The sequence below is a fragment of the Bos grunniens genome, chromosome X (genome assembly GCF_055505025.1).
Source record: "Bos grunniens cultivar Pamir isolate PY7600 chromosome X, Bosgru_T2T1.0, whole genome shotgun sequence".
Taxonomy (NCBI): domain Eukaryota; kingdom Metazoa; phylum Chordata; class Mammalia; order Artiodactyla; family Bovidae; genus Bos; species Bos grunniens.
The window spans coordinates 105,171,300-105,190,599 of record NC_141194.1 but is presented as its reverse complement, the minus strand read 5'-3'; positions in this window follow the sequence as shown (position 1 = coordinate 105,190,599).

Sequence of the window (19,300 nt, the reverse complement as noted above, 5' to 3'; positions counted from 1 at the left end):
CAGGGTGAGAGAACTTGGGATCTTTGAGGCTGAGAAAATTGGAGGTTTCTTATTAAGGGGCTTTAAGTCTTTGACAGGCAGGACAGTGGGGGTCTTGAGGACGAAGAGTTTTAAGAGCTCCCAGGCTGAGGTATTCAGGGTCTCTGAGATTAAGGAAATTTGGTCTCTCTGTGGGTGCTATTTTCAGGGTGCCTCAAGCTGACAGGTGGAGAAGGCAATGGCACCCCATTCCAGTACTCTTGCCTGGAAAATCCCATGGACGGAGGAGCTTGGTAGGCTCCAGTCCATGGGGTCGCTAAAGTTGGACACGACTGAGCGACTGCACTTTCACTTTTCACTTGCATGCATTGGAGAAGGAAATGGCAACCCACTCCAGTATTCTTGCCTGGAGAATCCCAGGGACAGAGCAGCCTGGTGGGCTGCCGTCTATGGGGTTGCACAGAGTCAGATACGACTGAAGCAACTTAGCAGCAGCAGCAGCAGGCTGAAGGGAACTGGGGTTACTCTAGGTATTTGAGAGTTGCAGCACTAGGGTATTCAGTGTTTCTGCCAGTGAAGGGACTTGGAGTCCCTGAAGCTGATGAATTGCAAGCTCTCAGGTTAGGACCCAGGTTCCTCAAAGCTGATGGGATTTGGGGCCTCTCACCCTGGAATTAGAAGCCGTCACTCTGAGGGTTTACGAAGGTTGCACAGCGTGCGTTCCGTTCAGTCTCCTCGCTGTTCTGCGGCACTTCCGACCCCGGCCCGTATCGCGATAACAGCTTAGCGGTTAATCCTCCCGCGCTGAGGCAAAATGAAGGGGGCGCAGCCGTCTTGTACGGTTCCAGGCACAAGCGACCAATCGGTGCCGCAAGTGAGGCAGTCCAGCCAATAGGCACTGGGAGGGTGCAGAGAGCGAAGGAGGCCCCACCCAAACACTGGGGAAATGGCTTCTCGGGGGCGTGTCAGTCAAGAAGCCTCCAGTGCGCAGGCACATCTTGGCCGATTTCTTTCCTTGTTTTCAGGCATGACCTCTTAGGCCTGGATCTTCCAGTGGGCGTGTTGTCTTCAGGCTGGATGTTTCCTTCCAGTGCCCTCAACTGTAATCACGACTCCACCAGACTGTAGTCATGCTCCCGGATTTTCTCCTAGGCCTATGTAATACCTGGTCAAATCTAGTTTGGGGAAGCACTCTATGTGGTGCTGCAGCTGCTAAGTCGCTTCAGCCGTGTCCAACTCTGTGCGACCCCATAGACGGCAGCCCACCAGGCTACTCCATCCCTGGGATTTTCCAGGCAGGAACACTGTAGCGGGTTGCCATTTCCTTCTCCAATGCATGAAAGTGAAAAGTGAAAGTGAAGTCGCTCAGTCGTGTCCGACTCTTAGCGACCCCATGGACCACAGCCCACCAGGCTCCCCCGTCCATGGGATTTTCCAGGCAAGAGTACTGGAGTGGGTCGCCATTGCCTTCTCCCTCTACGTGGTGCTGCTGCTGCTGCTAAGTCGCTTCAGTCGTGTCCGACTCTGTGCGACCCCATAGACGGCAGCCCACCAGGCTCCTCTGTCCCTGGAATTCTCCAGGCAAGAATACTGGAGGGGGTTGCCATTTCCTTCTCCAATGCATGAAAGTGAAAAGTGAAAATGAAGTCGCTCAGTCATGTCCAATTCTTAGCGACTCCATGGACTGCAGCCTACCAGGCTCCTCCGTCCATGGAATTTTCCAGGCAAGAGTACTGGAGTGGTGCCATTGCTTCTATGTGGTGAGTACTGCATTATTCAGGGGAAAACTGTGTAATTAACTAAATTCTGATGAGACACAAGATAAACAACATATGGTCAAACATTTAAATGCAACACATGGAATAAGAAAGTTAGAAAAACTTGGAGGATTTTTAATCTCAAAGTAGAAGTAGCATTTATGAGTAGTCTGTATATTTAATGTAGGTATCAAAAGCCTTCAAAAATCAGGTATAAATAAAAACTCAAAGCCTTGCAAGTGTTTTCTGTAAAACGAGGCATTGAAGTGGAGGACAATGGATCCACAGAGATGAGTTTGCTTGACCCCTACTGGCATCTCAAGATAAAATAAGGACACTGTTTCTGGCCCTTACCTAGATTGCTCACAGAACAAAAAGGTGATTTCCATGTATTGGAAGCAAGAGGACTGACTGTAGAATTAGTATCAAGTGGTGGTTGGGAGTCTGGATGGAGAAATGTTACCAGAAAAGTGAATTCATCTCATGGTGGTGTTGAGCCAGAAGATACAACCCAGCCAAAGCTCATGGGAAGGAAAAGTGTATTACTTGCAGGACTATGGAGAACACCATGCAGCTTTCTGGAGCACTGTCTGTCTAAAGCGCAAAGGTGGGGAAGCTTTAATCTATGGGAACAGGCATGTTGAGGCTTCCATGGTGGCTCAGACCGTAAACAATCTGCCCACAGCAGAAGACCCAGGTTCAATCCCTAGGTGGGGAAGATCCCCACAGGAGGGCATGGCAAAGCACTCCAGTATTCTTGCCTGGAGAGTCCCATGGACAGAGGAGCCTGGTGGTCCATGGTGTTGCAAAGAGTCAGACACGAGTGAGTGACTAACAGTTTACCTTTACAGGCATGTTTATTAAGGGTCTTGGGCTGTGCGAGACTCCAAGCTTCAGTTGATTGAAGTCCTGAGAGTCAGAACCAGTCACCATCAGCATCCCTTATGTTCCACCTGGTCTGGTGTAGATATAGATATCTATTCTTCTTAATATTCTTTTCCCTTATCAGTTCAGTTCTGTCGCTCAGTCGTGTGTGACTTTTTGTGATCCCAAGGACCGCAGTACGCCAGGCTCCCGATCCATCACTAACTACCAGAGCCTGCTCAACTTGTGTCCATAGAGATGGTAATCCAATCCAATCCATCATCTTATGTCATCCCCTTCTCCTCCCACCTTCAATCTCTCCCAGCATCGGGGTCTTTGCCAATGAGTCAGTTCTTTGCATCAGGTGGCCAAAGTATTGGAGCTTCAGCTTCAGTATCAGTCCTTCTAATGAATCTTCAGGACTGATTTCCTTTAGGATGGACTGGTTGGATCTCCTTGCAGTCCAAGGGACTCTCAAGAGTCTTCTCCAACACCAAAGTTCAAAGGGATCAATTCTTGGGCACTCAGCTTTCTTTGTAGTCCAACTCTCACTTCCATACATGACTACTGGAAAAACCATAGCTTTGACTAGATGGAACTTTGTCGGCAAGGTAATGTCTCTGCTTTTGAATATGCTCTCTAGGTTGCTTAGAGCTTTTCTTCCAAGGAGCAAGCGTCTTTGAATGTTATGGCTGCAGTCACATTTCCAGGGATTTTGGAGCCCAAGAAAATAAAGTCTCTCACTGTTTCCATTGTTTCCCTATTTGCCATGAAGTGATGGAAACAAATGCCGTAATCTTTGTTTTCTGAATGTTGAGTTTTAAGTCAGCCTTTTGACTCTCCTCTTTCACTTTAGTCAAGAGGCTCTTTCATTCTGCTTCACTTTCTGTCATAAGGATGGTGTCATCTGCATATCTGAGTTTATTGATATTTCTCTTGGCAATCTTGATTCCAGCTTGTGCTTCATGCAGTCCAGCATTTTGCATGATGTACTCCACACCTAATTAAACATGGTGACAATATACAACCTTGACATATGCTTTTCCTAATTTAGAACCAGTCCGTTGTTCCATGTCTGGTTCTAACTGTTGCTTCTTGATCTTCATACAGATTTTGCAGGAGGCAGGTAAGGTGGTCTGGTATTCCCATCTTTTGGGAATTTTCCAACAGTTTGTTGTGATCCACACAGTCAAAGGCTTTGGCCTAGTCAATAAATCAGAAGTAGATGTTTTTCTGGACTCTCTTACTTTTTCTATGATCCAGTGGATGTTGGAAATGTGATCTAAGGTCCTTTCCCTTTGCTAAATCCAGCTTGAACATCTAGAAGTTCTTGGTTCACGTATGTTGAAACCTCACTTGGAGAATTTTGAGCATTAGTTTGCTAACATGTTAGATGAGGACAATTGTGCAATAGTTTGAACATTCTTTGGCAGTTCCTTTCTTTGGGAATGAAATGAAAACTGACCTTTTCCAGTCCTGTGGCCACTGCTGAGGTTTCAAAATTTGCTGGCATATTAAGGGCAGCACTTAACAGCATTATTTTTTAGGACTTGAAATAGCTCAGTTGGAATTCCATCACCTCCACTAGCTTTGTTCATAGTGATGCTTCCTAAGGACCATTTGATATCGCTTTCCTGAATGTCTGGCTCTAGATGACTAATAACACCATCGTGGTTCTCTGGGTCATTAAGATCTCTTTTGTATAGTTCTTCTGTGTAATCCTGCCACCTCTTCTTAATATCTACTGCTTCAGAAATGGCCCATAGCATTTATTTCCTTTTCTGTGCCCATCTTTGCATGAAATGTTCCCTTGGTATCTCTAATTTTCTTAAATAGATCTCTATTCTTTCCCGTTCTGTTGTTTTCCTCTTTCTTTTTACATTGTTCACCTAAGACGTTTTCTTATATCTCCTTGCTATTGTATGAAACTCTACATTCAGATGGGTGTGTCTTTTTCCTTTTCTCCTTTGCCTTTAGCTTCTCTTCTTTTCTCAACTATTTGTGAGGCCTCCTCAGACAACACCTTTGCCTTTCTGCATTTCATTTTGGTGGATGATTTTGACCATGGCCTCCTGTACAATGTTAGGAACCTCCGTCCATAGTTCTTCAGACACTCTGTTGACCAGATCTAATCCCTTGAATCTATTTGTCCCTTCCACTGTATAATCATAAGGGATTTGATTTAGGTCATACCTGAATGGCCTAGGGGGTTTTCCCTACTTTCATCAATTGAAGTCTGAATTTTGCAATACGGATGTCATGATATGAGCCACAGTCAGCTCCCGGTCTTGTTTTTGCTGACTCTACAGAGCTTCTCCATCTTTGACTGCAAAGAACATAATCAGTCTGATTTTGATATTGACCATCTTGTGATGTCCACGTGTAGGGTCTTCTCTTGGGTTGTTGGAAGATGGAGTTTGCTATGACCAGTGCGTTTTCTTTGCACAACTCTTTTAACCTTTGCTCTGCTTAATCTTCAGAGAAGGCAGTGGCACCCCACTCCAGTACTCTTGCCTGGAAAATCCCATGGACGGAGGAGCCTGGTAGGCTGAAGTCCATGGGGTCGCTAAGAGTCAGGCACGACTGAGTGACTTCACTTTCACTTTTCACTTTCATGCATTGGAGAAGGAAATGGCAACCCACTCCAGTGTTCTTGCCTGGAGAATCCCAGGGACAGAGGAGCCTGGTGGGCTGCCATCTATGGGGTCGCACAGAGTCAGACATGACTGAAGTGACTTAGCAGCAGCAGCAGCTTAATTTTGTACTCCAAGGTGAAATGTGCCTGTTACTCCAGGTATCTCTTGGCTTCCTACTTAAAAAAATAATTTATTTATTTTAATTACAGGATGATGACTTTACAATATTGTGGTGGTTTTTCCCATACATTGACATGAGTCAGCCACTGGTGTACATGTGTCCCCCTGTCCCAAACCACCCTCCCACTTCCCTCCCCATCCCATCCCTCTGGGTTGTCCCAGTACACCAGCTTTGAGTGCCCTGTTTCATGCATCGAACTTGGACTGGTTGTCTATTTCATATATGATAATATACATGTTTCAATGCTATTCTGTCCTATCATCCCACCCTCCCCTGCTCCCACAGAGTCCAAAAGTCTGTTCTTTACATCTGTGTCTCTTTTGCTCTTGTGTTTAGGGTCGGTGTTACCATCTTTCTAAATTCCATATATATGCGTTAATATTCTGTATTGGTGTTTTTCTTTCTGACTTACTTCACTCTGAATAACAGGCTCCAGTTTCTTCCACCTCATTTGAACTGGCTCAAATGTGTTCTTTTAAATAGCTGAGTGATATTCCATTGTGTATATATACTACAACTTTTGTAACCATTCATCTGTCTATGGACATCTAGGTTGATTTCATACCCTAGCTACTGTAAGGATTGCTGCAATGAACACTGTGGTATGGGCGTCTCTTTCAATTCTGGTTTCCTTGGTGTGTTTGCCCAGCAGTTGGATTGCTTGGTTCTATGGCAGTTCTATTTCGAGTTTTTTAAGAAGTGTCCATGCTATTCTCCATAATGGCTGTACTAATTTGCATTCCCAGCAACAGTGTAAGAAGGTTCCCTTTTCTCCATACCATCTCCAGCATTTATTGTTTGTAGACTTTCAGATGAGAGCCATTCTGACTGGGGTGAGATGGTCCCTCAAAGTAGTTTTGATTTGCATGTCTCTGATAGTGAGTGATGTTGAGCATCTTTTCATGTGTTTATTAGCCATCTGTATGTCTTCTTTGGAGAAATGTCTGTTTAGTTCTTTGGCCCATTTTTTGATTGGGTCATTTATTTTTCGGGTATTGAGCTGCATGTGCTGTTTGTATGTTTTGGAGATTGATTCTTTGTCAGTTGTTTCGGTTGCTATTATTTTCTCCCATTCTGAAGGCTGTCTTTTCACCTTGCTCATAGTTTCCTTCGTTGTGCAAAAACATTTACATTTAATTAGGTCCTGTGTGTTTATTTTTGCTTTTATTTCCATTACTCTGAGAAGTGGGCAATAGAGGATCTTGCTGTGATTTATGTCAGAGAGTATTCTGCCTATGTTTTCTTCTGGGAGTTTTACAGTTTCTGGTCTTACATGTAGATCTTTAATCCATTTTGAGTTTACTTTTGTGTGTGGTCTTAGAAAGTGTTCTGATTTCATTCTTTTACAGGCAGTTGACCAGTTTTCTCAGCACCACTTGTTAAAGAGATTGTCTTTTCTCCATTGTATATTTTTGCCTCCTTTGTCACAGGTAAGGTGTCCATAGGTGCAGGGATTCTTCTCTGAGCTCTCTATTTTGTTTTGTTGATCTATATTTCTATCCTTGTGCCAGTGCCATACTGTCTTGATGACTGTAGCTTTGTAGTATAGTCTGGTTGACTTCCTACTTTTGCATTGCAGTCCCCTATAATGAAAAGCACATCTTTTTTTGGTATTAGTTTTAGAAGGTCTTGTAGGTCCTCATAGAACCATTCAACTTCAGCTTCTTTGGAATTAGTGGTTGGGGCATAGACTTGGATTACTGTGGTGTCAAATGGTTTGCCTTGGAGACGAACAGAAATCATTCTGTCCTTCTTGAGATTGCACGCAAGTACTGCATTTTTTACTCTTGTTGACTATGAGGGCTACTGCATGTCTTCTAAGGGATTCTTGCCCACAGTAGTAGATGCAATGATCATCTGAGTTAAATTTGCCCATTCCAGTCCATTTTAGTTCACTGATTCTTAAAATGTCAGTGTTCACTCTTGCCATTTCCTATTTGACCACATCCAATTTACCACGATCATAGAACTAACATTATAGGTTGCTATGGAATATTGTTCTTTTTGGCATCAGATTTTACTTCCATCACCAGTCACATCCACAACTGGGCACTGTTTTCACTTTTGCTCTGTCTCTTCATTCTTTCCCGAGTTATTTCTCCACTCTTCTCCAGTAGCATATTGGGCACCTACAGACCTGGGGAGTTCATCTCTCAGTGTCACATCTTTTTGCCTTTTCATACCATTAATGGGGTTCTCAAGGCAAGAATACTGAAGTGGTTTCCATTCCCTTCTCCAGTGGACCACATTTTGTCAGAACACTCCACCATGACCCGTTCATCTTCGGTGGCCATACACCGCATGGCTCATAGTTTCATTGAGTTAGATAAGGCTGTAGTCCATGGGATCAGTTTGGTTAGTTTTCTATAACTGTGATTTTCATTCTGTCTGCCCCCTTATGAATAAGGATCAGAGAGTTATGGAAGCTTCCTGATGGGAGACAATGACTGTAGGGGAAACTGAGCCTTGATCTGATTGGTGGGGCCATCCTCAGTAATCTTTAATCCAATTTTCTATAGATGCAGGAGACTGTGTTCCCTCCCTATTGTTTGGCCTGAGGCCAAAATGTTGACCCAGGCTTCCACCAGACACTCCTGGATTCTCACAGCAGATTCTAACTCAGTCTCATGTGGGGACACTCCTCCTTTCTCCTGGCTCCTGCTGCACACAAGGTTTTTTTGTGCCCTCCAAGAGTCTGTTTCCCCAGTCCTGTGCAAGTTCTGTAATCTAATCCTTCTGGCTTCCAAAGTTTAATTCTGTGGAGGTTCTCAGTCCCTTTGCTAGATCCCCAGTTTGGGAAATCTGTTGTGGGTCCTAGAACTTTCTTAACAGTGTGAGAATTTCTTTGATATAATTGTTCTGCAGTTTGTGTGTTGTCTGCTCGGCAGCTCTGTGGTCGAGCTAATGGCAACATCCTCCAAGAGAGCTTATGCCACATGCTAAGTGCCCCAGGTCTGCTGCAGCCAGAGCCCCTTTCCATGTGGCAGGTCACTGCAGACCCGTGCTTCTGCAGAAGACACTCAAACATTCAAAGGAAGGTCTGGTAAGTCTCTGTGGTGCCTCAACATTATCCTGTTGATGGTTGTTTAGCAGTGAGTTGCAATTTTGGAGTTCTCGCAGGAGAAGATGAGTACACATCCTTTTACCCTGACATCTTTCCCCTTATAGGTTATTACAAAGTGTTCTGTGTAGATGCCTGTGCTATACAGTAGGTCATTGTTGAGTATTTATTTTACTTTCATTTTTTAAAGTGTTGATTTATCTTGTTTATTTCATTTATCTATTTTTGGCTGCACTGTCGTTGTTGCTGTGCCCAGGTTTTCTCTATTTTCAGAGAGTGGGGGCTACTCTTACTTGTGGTGTGAGGGCTTCTCATTGTGGTGTCTTCTCTCTTTGTGGAGCACAGGCTCCAGAGTATGCAGGCTTCTGTAGTTGCAACACATGGGCTCAGCAGTTGTGGCTCCGAGGCTTCGAGCACAGGCTCAGAACCCCTCACACTGCACAAAAGAGAAGCCCACAGTCTCCTCAACTAGAGGAAAGTCTGTGCAGCAACAAAGACCCAGTACAGGCAAAAATAGACAATAAATAAATAAACAGAATTATGAAATAACAACAGCAATAAAACTCCACAAAAAGCAGAGCTGGTATCAGGTAGCCCAGTAACTAGGTCTGTTTGTCTCTGGTTCATTGCACTGCTGCTTTCTTTCTGAAATGCAAAAAGAAGGAAACCTACAAGGGGCAGTCTACAAGGGTTGGAAATCTACAAGGGTTGGAAAACTACAAGGGTGGTAAAGGCAAGCACCAGGGTGTAAGTAGCATGAGGTCAAAGGAGAATAGGTGCAGGGTGTAGGTCAAGTAGAGTTAGGGGGCACAAAAGCAAACTTAGTTAAAGAGTACAGATTAGGAGCAGTAAGGAAAATCTAGGAGAGATTAAGCCTGCTCACTGTTATCTTTATCTTCTTTGCTCTCAGCAAAGAAAAGAAAATCATTTCTCTTTTTTCTTTTTCACTGCAGCCCTGGGCTTGTGGCCCCCTCCCTCCCATCTCTGCCTCCGCCTTTAAGAGGCTTCCCCTCTGTGTCCTCTTTCGTCTCTTCAAAGGACTCTGTCAGTTGGATTGAAGATCATCCTAACCCTACATGAGCTTATATGGATATCCTTAACTACATCTACAAAGAACCTTTGCCCAGATATGGCCTTGTTCTGGGAGGATGCATCTTTGTTTGGCCATCATTCACCTCATTCTCTTTGTATAAAATAACCCTCATTTTAGGAGATCATCACAGGCCCATATAGACGGGCATAGACAGCAGCCACACAGGTGGAGTCTGGAGAGAATGAGTTACTTGCAGTCCCCTGGAACGTATGAAGGCCTGGCTTCATCAGGTGAGGTGAATCACAGGGAGTAGAGGGGCATGGTCTTGTTCAGACTTCAAAAAGACCACTTTGCAGTGGGATGTGAGATGCACTGTGGGGGCAGGGAGCTTCGTCAGGGCCTGATGGAGGGGTTAGGCTTGGGCCAGGGCCTTGGCTATAGAGCGGACGTAGTGTGGGAGTTGGCCATGCACCCTGGAGGAGGAGCTGACAGTCACTGGGGCACAAGGAACTGGGAACCTGGGAGGCCTCCGTGTTCCTGAACCTGAAGAGGAAATGTTAAAATTTTACATCACCTCCTGCTCCTACTGCCTCTGTAACTCAGCTTGCTCCTTGCAAAGTCTGGATCACCTAGGTCACACAGTCTCAGAAAGTGGAGATTTACAATACTCGGAGCTGGAGCTTGTCTCCCTCACCCTTGTCCTGCCCCCTGCATACCTGCTTAATCATGCCTGTCCATGATAATGCACAGCCTGTGTCCCTGACACTCCCCTCACCTCTAGGGGAACTCCCCGCTCTGCTGGAGCACTTCCAGTGGCTGTGGGTGGCCACTGACAGGACTCTGGTCTCCTCAGGACCCACTGGGACTTCAGCTTAGGGACAGTGTGAAGTTCAGCTCAGGCTGACAGGAGATGGGTCACCACAGGACCCACGTGATTTCAGCTTTGGGACATTGTGGGGTTCAGTTCAGGCTGATGGAATATTGTCTCCTCAGGACCCACTGGGGCTTCAGCTTTGGGACATTGTGGGCTTCAGTTCAGGGAGATGGGAGTCTAGTCTTCTAAAGACCTGCTGGTGCTTCAGCTTTGGGACTTTGTGGGGTTCAGTTCAGGGAGATAGGCAGCCTGGTCTCCTCAGGACCTGCTTGGGTTTTGGCTTTTAAACATTGTGGGGTTCACTTCAGGCTGATAAGTCTCCTCAGGACTCATTTGTGTTTCAGCTTTGGGACTTTGTGGGGTTCAGTTCAGGCTGATGGGATTCTAGCCACTGAGGACCTATTGGGGCTTTGGCTTTGGGACATTGAGGGGTTCAATTCAATCTGACGGGAGCCTGGTCTCCTCAGGACCCACTGGTGTTTCAGTCTTGATACATTTTGAGGTTCAATCCATGGTGATGGGAGTCTGGCCACTCAGGACCCATTATGGCTTTGGCTTTGGGACATTGTAGGGTTAGCTCAGGCTGATGGGAGTCTGGTCTCCTCAGGACCTGTTGGATTTTCAGCTTTGGGACTTTGTGGGGTTCAGTTCAAGCTTACAGGAGTCTGGTCTTTTCAGGACCCACTGGGATTTCCACTTTGGGACATTGTGGGGTTCAGTTCAGGGAGATGGGAGTCTGGTCACTGAGGACCCACTGGGGCTTTGACTTAGAAACATTGTGGTGTTCAGTTCAAGCTGATAGGAGCCTGGTCTTCTCAGGACCCACTGGGGTTTCAGCTTTGATACATTTTGGGGTTCAATCAAGGGTGATGGGAGTCTGGTCTCCTCAGGACCTGCTGGTGCTTCAGATTTAGGACTTTCTGGGGTTCAGTTCAGGCTGACAGAAGTCTTGTCTTTTCAGGACCCACTGGGGTTTCAGCTTTGGGACTTTGTGGGGTTCAGTTCAGCGAGATAGGAATCTGGCCATGGAGGACCCACTGGAGCTTTAGTGTTGTACATTGTGGGGTTCAGTTCAAGCTGATGGGAGTCCAGTCTTCTCATGATCCAGTGGGATTTCAGCTTTGATACATTTTGGAGTTCAGTCCAGGATGATGGGAGTCTGGCCCCTCAGGACCCATTATAGCTTTGGGACATTGTGGGCTTCAGTTCAGGCTGACAGGAGCTTGGGTTCCTCAGGACCTTCTGGGGCTTCATCTTTGGTACATTGTGGGGTTCCATCGAGTCTGAGAGGAGTCTGATTTCCTCAGGACCTGCAGGGAGGTACCGCTAAAGGAAAAGGTGAGGAAAATTGGGAAGAAACTTTCTGTGTGTGGCTGTTGCTGAGTGTCTGTCTTCAGAGGACCCAGGACTGTTAGGGCTTGATGTGGAAAGCTGTGTTTTTTCAGTCAGTTTTTGCCTGTGATATATAATGATTTCCAGTGTTGCTCCTTGGTGTGTGGTATCCATTTTCCCCAGCATAGTTTATTGAGGGGACTGCCCTTTCCTTGGTGTATGTTCTTGACTCCTTTCTTGTGAAGTAACTAACCACATGCCCTGCCTGTAGATTTATTTCTGAGCTCTCTGATCTCTGTGCCTGTCTCTGAGCCAGTTCCACACATCCTGTGGTGCCTTTAGGTGCGTAATGTGGATTGAAGTCAAGGAGGGAGATAACACCAACCTGTTCTCCTTTCTCAGGATCACTTGGGCTTTTCTGAGTCTTTTGTGACCACACACATGTTAAGATTGCTTTTGTTTATCTGAAAAATGTCACCGAAATGTTGATAGTGATCACATGAATGTGTACATTGCTTTGGTTAGAAGAGACATCTTAATGAAATTTTTACCCATTATCTTGGGATATATCTTTGTGTTGTTTAGTTGCATTGATCAGTGTCTTGCAGTTTTTAGCTTGTAGGTCTTTGAAGTCCTTGGTTGACTTCCTAGCTTTTCTGGGAGATGAAATTTTAAGTGGGATTATTTTCTTGATTTTATGAATTAAGTCTTTCAGAATAGATCTCCTTAATTTTACAAAGTCCACAATAATTTTATTTTATGGACTGACAGGCTGTGTGTTAAAACTCAAAAGCTCGTGATACACAGGACAAACCCAAGGCCATGTAGATTTTCTGTTTCAGTTTGGTCGCTCAGCTCCCAGAGCTTGCTCAAACTCATGTCCATCCAGTCAGTGATGCCATCCAATCATTTCATCCTCTGTTGTCCCCTTCTCCTCCCTCCTTCAGTCTTTGCCAGCATCAGAGTTTTTTCGAGTCTGTTCGTCACATCAGGTGACCAGAGTATTGGAGTTTCAGCTTCAGCATTGATCGTTCCAAAGAATCTTCAGGACTGATTTCCTTTAGGATGGATTGGTGGGATCTCCTTGCAGTCCAAAGGACTCTCAAATGTCTTCTCCAACAACACAGTTCAAAAGCATCAATTGGCCTAAGGCTTTGGCATAGTCAATAAAGCAGAAGTAGATGTTTTTCTGAAACTCGTTTGTCTTTTTGATGATCCAACAGAGATGCTGGCAATTTTGCCTTTCATTCCTCTGCCTTTTCTAAATCCAGCTTGAACATATGGACGTTCATGGCTCATGTACTGTTGAAGCCTGGCTTAGAGAATTTTGAGCATTACTTTGCTAGCATGTGAGATAAGTACAATTATGTGGTAGTTTAAACATTCTTTGGCATTGCCCTTCTTTGGGATTGGAATGAAAACTGACAACCTTTTCTAGTCCTGTGCCACAGCTGAGTTTTCCAAATTTGCTGGCATACAGAGTGCAGCACCTTAACAGCATCGTCTTTTAGGATTTGAAATAGCTCAACTGGAATTGCATCACCTCCACTAGCTTTGTTTGTAGTGATGCTTCCACAGGCCCCCTTGGCTTCACATTCCAGGATGTCTGGCTCTAGGTGAGTGATAATACCATCATGATTATCTGGGTCATGAAGATCTTTTTTGGTATAGTTCTCCTGTGTATTGTTGCCACCTCTTCTTATTATCTCCTGCTTCTTTTAGTTCTCTACCATTTCTGTCCTTTATTGTGCCCATCTTTGCATGAAATGTTCCCTTGGTATCTTTTATTTTCTTGAAGAGATCTCTGGTCTTTCCCATTCTATTGTTTTCCTCTATTTCTTTGCACTGATCCCTGAGGAAGGCTTTCTTATCTCTCCTTGCTATTCTTTGGAACTCTGCATTCAAATGGGTATTTTCTCCTTTCTCCTTTGCCTTTAACTTCTCTGCTTTCCTCAGCTATTTGTAAGACCTCCTCAGACAACCATTTTACCTTTTTGCATTTCTTCTTCTTGTGGGTGGTCTTGATCACTGCTTCCTGTACAATGTCACAAATCTCCATTCATAGTTCTTCAGACACTCTGTCTATCAGATATAATCCCTTGAATCTATTTCTCACTTCCACTGGATAATCATAAGGGATTTGATGTAGGTCATACCTGAATGGTCTAGTGATTTTCTGTACTTTCTTCAATTTAAGTCTGAATTTTGCAATAAGGAGTTCATGATCTGGGCTCCAGTCAGCTCCCATTCTTGTTTTCCCTGACTGTATAGAGCTTCTCCATCTTTGGCTGCAAAGAATAAAATCAGTATGATTTTGGTATTGACCATCTGGTCATGTCCTTGTGTAGAGTCTTCTCTTCTGTTGTTGGAAGAGGGTGTTTGCTATGATCAGTGTGTTCTCTTGTCAAAACTCTGTTACCCTTTGTCCTGATTCATTTGGTGCTCCAAGGCCACATTTGCCTGGAGTAACACTCCAGGTATCTCTTGACTTTTACATTGCAAGACTGGTCCAAGAAATGGCCCAAGACTTTGCTTTAAATGCTGTCACCAATTAAGAATGAAAGGATCAAAATGAATCCACCACAGGTATACATGATTCATTTTGATATTTGGCAAAACTAATACAATTATGTAAAGTTTAAAAATAAAATAAAATTTAAAAAAAAAGAATGAAAGGAGAAGGTTAGGGAATGGAAGAAGCCATTTAAGGGAGATTATTAGGTGAAGCACAGTAAATAAGGGTATGGTGGTTTTGCAGAATAACATCCAGGTCCATTCCTTAGACAAGCTTTTCTTGATATTTAGTCATCATCCAATTCCTAGCCCAGAGAGGGACACACCCTTACAGATGGAGATATCATTAATAAATGTAAATTTGCTTCATAAAATGGCATTTCTACTTGGTTTTCCAAGATTCTCCTGGTGCTGCTGTTTTCTAAAATTAATCAGTTCAAAATAATCCTTTTGTCAAATGGGCATATTTTAGGTGTCCTGTTTTGTGCTCCCCTTGACATGTCTGTGTCCTAATTTACTTATGAATGCATCTGTGGAAGGACATCCTGATATCTTTAAGTTTTTAACTATTATGCATAGAGCTCTTGTACATTACTTGAGGCGAGATTTTACTTCACAGTTTTGCAAAGCAGTTGTCTAAATACAAGAGGTACACTTCTTGGATCCTAAGATGAGACTGTTTATATTTGGAGAAAAGTGCCAAGCTGTCCTCCAAAGTTGACTGTCCATGCATTCCACCAGCATCTTGAATGACTTCTTGTATGCTTGTTTACTCTCTCTTTATCTTCTTTGGCCAGCTGTATATTTCAATCTTTAACAAATTTTAAAGAGGTCGTTTGGTATAATTTGATTCAGATCCTTTTTCAGATATGTGTTTTGCAAATGGCACTAGTGATAAAGAACCTACTTGCAAATGCAGGAGACATAGAAGATGTGGGTTTAACCTCTGGGCTGGGTGGATCCCCTGGAGGAGGGTGTGGCAGTCCACTCCAGTATTCTTGTCTGGGGAATTCCATGGACAGAGGAGCCTGGCAGGCTACAGTCCATAGGGTCATAAAGAGTAGCACATGACTGAAGCAACTGAGCATGCATGCAGTATGTACTTTGTCTTTTGGTTTTATGAATAAGGTCTCCCATAGAGTAGACATTTTTAATTTTATAAAGTCAACATTATTTTTTCTTTTGTTGATACACTTTTTTATTAAAAGCTATTTTTTGTATTATTTTTAATTTTGGCTGCACTGTGTCTTTGTTGTGCACAGGCTTTGTCTAGTTGTAGTGGTGGGGCTACTCCTAGTTACAGTATGTGGTGTTCTCTTGGAAGTGGCCTCTCTTGCTGTGGAGAATGGGATTCTAGGCTCTTGGGCCCAGTAGAAAATATTTTAAAAATATTTTTCCTGATGCGTGAGCATAGGATATTTTTCTTTTCTGTTTTCAATTTCTTTATCGATGTCCTATAGTTTTCTTTTTTTAATATAAAATTGGAGGCTAATTACTTTACAATATTGTATTGGTTTTGCCATACATCAACATGAATCCACCACAGATGTACATGTGTTCCCCATCCGCATTCCATATATATGCGTTAGTATACTGTATTGGTGTTTTTCTTTCTGGCTTACTTCACTGTGTATAATAGGCTCCAGTTTCATCCACCTCATTAGAATTGATTCAAATGTATTCTTTTTAATGGCTGAGTAATACTCCATTGTGTATATGTACCACAGCTTTCTTATCCATTTGTCTGCTGATGGACATCTAGGTCGCTTCCATGTCCTGGCTATTATAAACAGTGCTGCGATGAACATTGGGGTACACATGTCTCTTTCAATTCTGGTTTCCTCAGTGTGTATGCTCAGCAGTGGGATTGCTGGGTCGTATGGCAGTTCTATTTCCAGTTTTTTAAGGAATCTCCACACTGTTCTCCATAGTGGCTGTACTAGTTTGCATTCCCACCAACAGTGTAAGAGGGTTCCCTTTTCTCCACACCCTATCCAGCATTTATTGCTTGTAGACTTTTGGATAGCAGCCATTCTGACTGGCATGAAATGGTACCTCACTGTGTTTTGATTTGCATTTCTCTGATAATGAGTGATGTTGAGCATCTTTTCATGTGTTTGTTAGCCATCTGTATGTCTTTGGAGAAATGTCTGTTTAGGTCTTTGGCCCATTTTTTGATTGGGTCGATTATTTTTCTGGAATTGAGTTGCAGGTGTTGCTTTCATATTTTTGAGATTAATTCTTTGTCAGTTGCTTCATTTTCTATTATTTTCTCCCATTCTGAAGGTTGTCTTTTCACCTTGCTTAGAGTTTCCTTTGTTGTGTAGAAGCTTTTAATTTTAATTAGGTCCCATTTGTTTATTTTCAGCTGTGAAGCCGTCTGGACCTGGGCTTTTGTTTGATGGAAGATTTCTGATTACAGTTTCAATTTTTGTGCTTGTGATGGGTTTGTTAAGATTATCTATTTCTTCCTGTTTCAGTTTTGGAAAGTTGTACTTTTATAAGAATTTGTCCATTTCTTCCAAGTTTTCCATTTTATTGGCATATAATTGCTGATAATAATCTCTTTATTTTTTATTTTTTTAAATTTTATTTTATTTTTAAACTTTACAATATTGTATTAGTTTTGCCAAATATTGAAATGGATCCGCCACAGGTATACCTGTGTTCCCCATCCTGAACCCTCCTCCCTCCTCCCTCCCCATACCCTCCCTCTGGGTCGTCCCAGTGCACCAGCCCCAAGCATCCAGTATTGTGTATCGAACCTGGACTGGCAACTCGTTTCATACATGATATTATACATGTTTCAATGCCATTATCCCAAATCTTCCCACCCTCTCCCTCTCCAACAGAGTCCATAAGACTGTTCTATATATCAGTGTCTCTTTTGCTGTCTCGTACACAGGGTTATTGTTACCATCTTTCTAAATTCCATATATATGCATTAGTATACTGTATTGGTGTTTTTCTTTCTGGCTTACTTCACTGTGTATAATAGGCTCCAGTTTCATCCACCTCATTAGAACTGATTCCAATGTATTCTTCTTAATGGCTGAGTAATACTACATTGTGTATATGTACCACAGCTTTGTTATCCATTCATCTGCTGATGGACATCTAGGTCGCTTCCATGTCCTGGCTATTATAAACAGTGCTGCGATGAACATTGGGGTACACGTGTCTCTTTCCCTTCTGGTTTCCTCAGTGTGTATGCCCAGTAGTGGGATTGCTGGATCATAAGGCAGTTCTATTTCCAGTTTTTTAAGGAGTCTCCACACTGTTCTCCATAGTGGCTGTACTAGTTTGCATTCCCACCAACAGTGTAAGAGGGTTCCCTTTTCTTTGTATTTCTCTGTTGTCTGTTGTGATCTCTCCATTTTCATTTCTAATTTTATTGATTTGATTTTTCTCTTTGTTTCTTTTTTATTTTTTAAAATATAAATTTATTTTAATTGGAGGTTAATTACTTTACAATATTGTATTGGTTTTGCCATACATCAACATGAATCTACCACAGGTATACACGTGTTCCCCATCCTGAACCCCCCTCCCTCCTCTCTCCCTGTACCATCCCTCTGGGTCGTCCCAGTGCACCAGCCCCAAGCATCCAGTATCATGCATTAAACGAATCGCCAGTCTCCCTTTGTTTCTTGATGAGTCTGGCTAATGGTTTGTCAATTTTATTTGTCCTCTCAAAGAACCAGCTTTTGGCTTTGTTGATTTTTGCTATGGTCTCTTTTGTTTCTTTTGCATTAAATAAATGCAAATTTATTATTTGGGGCAATTAAATAAATGCCCTAATTTTTAAGATTTCTTTCCTTCTACTAACCCTGGGGTTCTTAATTTCTTCCTTTTCTAGTTGCTTTAGGTGTAGAGTTAGGTTATTTATTTGACTTTTTTCTTGTTTCTTGAGGTATGCCTGTATTGCTATGAACCTTCACCTTAGCACTGTTTTTACAGTGTCCCAGAGGTTTTGGGTTGTTATGTTTTCATTTTCATTCGTTTCTATGCATATTTTGATTTCTTTTTTGATTTCTTCTGTGATTGTTGGTTATTCAGCAGCGTCTTGTTCAGCCTCCATATGTTGCAATTTTTAATAGTTTTTCCTCCTGTAATTGAGTTCTAATCTTGCTGCATGGTGGTCAGAAAAGATGCTTGGAATGATTTCAATTTTTTTGAATTTACCAAGGCTAGATTTATGGGCCAGGATGTGATATGTCCTGTAGAAGGTTCCGTGTGCACTTGAGAAAAAGGTGAAATTCATTGTTTTGGGGTGAAATGTCCTGTAGATGTAAATTAGGCCTAACTGATCTGTTGTATCTTTTAAAGTTTGTGCTTCCTTGTTAATTTTCTGTTTAGTTGATCCATCCATAGGTGTGAGTGGGGTATTAAAGTCTCCCACTATTATTGTGTTCTTGTTAATTTCCCCTTTCATACTTGTTAGCAATTGTCTTACATATTGCAGTGCTCCTATGTTCGGTGCATATATATTTATAATTGTTAAATCTTCTTCTTGGATTGATCCTTTGATCATTATGTAGTGCCCTTGTTTGTCTCTTTTCACAGCCGTTTGTTTTACAGTCTATTTTATCTGATATGAGTATTGCTACTCCTGCTTTCTTTTGGTCTCTATTTGCATGGAATATCTTTTTCCAGCCCTTCACTTTCTGTCTGTATGTATCCCTTGCTTTGAGGTGGGTCTCTTGTAGATAATATATATAGGGGTCTTGTTTTTGTATCCATTCAGCCAGTCTTTGTCTTTCAGTTGGGGCATTCAACCCATTTACGTTTAAGGTAATTATTGATAAGTATGATCCCGTTGCCATTTACTTTACTGTTTTGGGTTCGAGTTTATGCACCTTTTTGTGTTTCCTGTCTAGAGAAGATTCTTTAGCATTTGTTGGAGAGCTGGTTTGGTGGTGCTGAGTTCTCTCAGCTTATGCTTGTCTTTACTTGTGTGTCTCTCTCTTGTGTGTGTGTCTCTGTGTGTCTCTCAGTGTGTGTGTCTCTCAGTGTGTGTGTCTCTCAGTGTGTGTGTCCCTCTCAGTTTGCATGTCTCTGTGTGTCTC